Here is a 4,448-nt window from a genome sequence, read left to right on the forward strand (position 1 = left end):
GTATTCTCATAAAAATTGCAAATGATTTGAGATTCTGCAAAGCAACAAGATACTTCCCCTTTACTTTGAGAAAGGAGGATTTGTCAGAATGACCAGCAGCCAGGGGAGGGGACCCAGGCAGGACACCTTAGCTAGTGACACTGACAGCATCCAGGGGAAAGCAATCGCCAGCGTCCGTGAGAGAAAAAGTACAGAACCAAGTCCAGAGAGTCCTAGGCAGGCTGGCAGTCAGGGCTCTGAATCTAGAGTCTCGCTTAGGGACAAAGGGGTCAGAAGGAGAGAAGGTGGGGTGGGAGAGGGGCCTGGGACAAAGAACATGAAAGGCTGGGGAAACCTCTGCATCATTACCACCAGCTGGAAGTTTCAGGGTGGTCTGACAGGGCAGGTCTGTTGGATGAATGGACCAGCACCATGCCAGACACCCCGCTGCCTTAGAGACCCCCTACCTCCGTCAGGAGGAGTACACTTGGCTCCCTGCATCATTCAGGTGAGCGACATCTCTGGATTACTCTAGCATAATCTGGTGCATCCTTGCCAGGGGCCCGGAGCTGGGAGCTGTCAGGATGTGTGCTGGAGGCTGGGGACTTTCCCCCTGGGTGCAGTGCAACCCCTCATAGAGGGCGGGGCTCCGTGAGTGAGGAGTTACTGAGCCGAGGAATGGTGGCTGAGAAGGGCCACAAAGAGCCCGGAGCCCTGAAAGGAAGTGTGCAGCGGCAAGGAGGTGAAATCAGAAGGAGAAAGCCCTGGGACTAATCGCCTCTGACTCTGCCGATAAAGGGCTGGGAATTGACATGCTTGAAAGCTGTCCAAATGGTGTCTTTGGCTCGGACTGCCTTCAAGGGCTTCTGAGGTCTTGGCATAGCAGGAGCGGATGTCCTGTGGCCATGATGGCTGGCCTGTGTTGCCATCAGTTACTGTGTGGGATACGGGGCTGGCCCAAGGTGCAGATGTTTGCAGGTGGATGGAAAACCGGGAAAGATGGCACTTTTTCTTGTTCAGCTGATGAGGAGGTGTGGGCTCTAACGCAGGACAAGGAACATGAGTGGGCTGGGGAAACCTTGTGACAGACCGACCATGTTTCCTAGGAAGGAAGTACCGTGGACACCCTCAAAAATAGTCTCAGACTAATTATATAAACAGATATAATTTTTTAACGAAACATAGAAAAATTCCTCTGATAGGTGGATTTCTGGTTGAGTACAGGCATAACATATGCCTTTGGGGTTACTTTTTAATATTCTTCTCCTGGCATCTTTGTCAAGGCTGAGTATGCATCCAGCAACACTCAACACTTACTTCTGCTAGCTAAGCTTGCTTCGAACAGCTGGCAGCTCTGCAGGTAACTAAAGGTACTCATGACACACAGAACAGACAGCTAGGGGCAACTTTGGGTCCTGGAAAATCTCCATGATGCATTCTATATCTAACTGGTAGACTATGGTTGTCAAAATTTTAGGTGAAATCTTTGACTCCAACTGAAACCTTCCACACAAATCCACCCCATAAATGTGAGCAAGACAGAGTAGTCTGGTGGAAATGAGGACTATGAACCCAGCACCCTCTCTCCCCCATGGGACATTGAGTTCCATAACCCAGCCACAGAACACTAGGCTTCTCCACCCTACCTCAGCCCAGCTGGGACTGTTCTGTCCCAAAGACTATTTCTCAGGCATAGACTTCCTTATCTTCCTGCACAGGTGTATAGATGTGGACTCCATTCTGTCCAATACACTGAAAGCTAGTTTTGTTGCCTGGCTTTCCAGCACTGCCAACAACTCGTGGCCTCCCAACCTCTGCAGCCCCAGCACACTTGACCATCCCCTTTCTTCTTTCCCTAAAGGTAGTCCTCATTGCCCACTACCGCTGGACCCGATACACATAAGGCACACACTGCCCTCCTACCTACCCATGTTTCTCTAGTCTCAGCACAGAACTGGCTATTCTCCCTGCAACCCACCACCTCCTTTAGGATTTTGCACAGGCTCTTTTCTGCTGCTGACACCAATCTCTGTCTCTGTCTTCCCAGGCCTGGGTCTCCTTCAGACTTTCCTCTGGGAAAGAGGTCCCTCCCTCGACCTGGTAGCCTCTCAACACTGTAGACCCTCTCTATCTTTCCACTTGTGCTTCCTTAATTTGAAATTGTTATTAAATTCTGTTCAAATGTCCTCAACGAGAATGGGGAGTTTGGTTCATTTTGCTTTTACCTGTTGTCTCTGTTCACAATAGGGCACTACATCCCCTGACTGGTGTTCAAATTTCCTGCCCTCAACCCAAATGTATGTGGTTGACTGAATAATAATGCTCTTGAAGATATCTATGTGTCAGTTCCTGGAATCTCTGGATGAGTGATGTGGCTCAAACCAAGGAATGTTGGCAGTTTAGAAGCTGCAAAGAACAAGTCTTGCACATTTTAGTAAAATATCACTTTGGATTTCTGATTTACAGATCTTTCAGAGAATACATTTGTGCCATCTTCTCTTTTAATTTTTAATAGTTTATTTATTTTTTGAGAGAGAGAGAGAGTGTGAGAAAGAGAGAATGTACACACACTTGCACACATGAGCAGGGACAAGTAGAGAGAGGAGAAGAGAGAATCCCAAGCAGGTTCTATGCTGTTAGCGTGGGCCATGACAGAGGACGTGTTCTCAGGAACCCTGAGATCAGGACTTGAGCTGAAATAAAGAGTCGGATGCTTAACCGACTTAGCCACTCAGGTGCCCCTAAACTTGTGTCATTTTAAACCATGATAACTTTGCTATTTTTTTTTACATCAGCAATAGGAAACAAATACAATCTATTAAAATTCTGTAGCTTAATCCCTTTTGAGAACACAGTTGAAATGTTTCCTGTAAGTTAGCTGGGACACAGTTAAATTACTTGAAAACAGTATGATCCTTTTGAGTTTTGCTTTAAGTTTTATGCGTGAGGTGAAAACAGTTTTTAATCTATGGTCAATAATTCTTCGCAATAGGGGCATCTGGATTGCTTAGCTCGTTGAGCATCTGACTTTGGCTCAGGTCATGATCTTGCTGCTCGCAGTTCGAGCCCCATATTGGGCTCCATGCTGAAAGCTCAGAGCTGGAGCCTGCTTCAGATTCTGTCTGCCTCATTCTCTCTATCCCCTTCCCCCACTCATGCTCTGTCTCTCTCTCTCAAAAATAAATAAAACATTAAAAAATAATTCTTCACAGCCCTTTGTGCAGAAGGCAATACCCTTCTAAGTACTTTAACCAATGCACTATGAATTATAAAAATTTCAACTCTGTTGGCAACAAGAACTATACCCAGCCCTGTGTAAGCTCAGGAGATCTCTCTGTACATCTTTTCTCTCTCCGGTATTCAATATTGCAAGCTCTAGCCACCTTGGCCTCCCTTATCTCCCAGCACCATCTCTTCAATACAAGGAGACAATCAGGCTCCCTTACTGTTTATTTTGGTCTGCAGTCTCTTTCTAGGAAGTAAGTAAGCAAGGGGCAATTGTAGAGCTTGCCTTATTTGTTTCTTTTTCATTTAGCAGAAATCACTGTCCCATGTTGTCTAATTCCAATAAATTAAAAAGTGTATATATATATATATATGTATATACATATGTAATTAAATATACATATAGGTTTTTCCAGTTGTTTTAGATAAGTGTGTAAATTTTGTCCCTATTCATATTGGCCAGAGTCAGAATTTCTATGCTCCAAATTTAAAACCTACACTATCTATTACCTAACCTATCTATAACAAATGCACCAACATTTAAACTTTATTCAAATTAAATAAGTGATGGGGATAAAGGAGTGCACTTGTGGCAATGAGCACCGGGTGATGTATGGAAGAGTTGAATCACTATATTGGACACCTGAAACTTATATTACACTGTATGTTAACTAGAACTTAAATAAAAACTTAAAAAAAATACAACCAGAATTGAAAGACTGTGGGACACACACACACACACACACACACACACACACACACACACACAACCAGGAGAGTATGCAACAAAATGGCAACAATTCTTTTTCTCTTACTAGGGAAAATATAATTTATTTATTCTTTCAATATTTTCTAATCCTTTCTGAAGCACATATACATTCCCTTCATAAATATAAAATATCATAACTATTTTAAATGTGATTTAGACTACCAAAAATAAACATGAGTTCTGTAAATGGTTAGTTTCCAATATTGACCAACATCAGCATCCACTGTACTTAGCATTTGTGTAACTAAAAAGAAACAAAAAACTTCAAAATTCAATTAGTAAGCTACATAGTGTCACACAACTTTCAGATTTTCAAATACAAAGCTACAGATAAGAATCTACCTTATTTTTAAGCTCTCCCTTCATACAAAGTATTAACTAATATTTTACAAAGAAATTATATTTGTATTTAAACCATATTACACATGACACAGTTAGATCCAGTATTTATATAAGCCTGTGCATAGGCAAGATG

Source organism: Suricata suricatta, chromosome X (genome assembly GCF_006229205.1).
Source record: "Suricata suricatta isolate VVHF042 chromosome X, meerkat_22Aug2017_6uvM2_HiC, whole genome shotgun sequence".
Taxonomy (NCBI): domain Eukaryota; kingdom Metazoa; phylum Chordata; class Mammalia; order Carnivora; family Herpestidae; genus Suricata; species Suricata suricatta.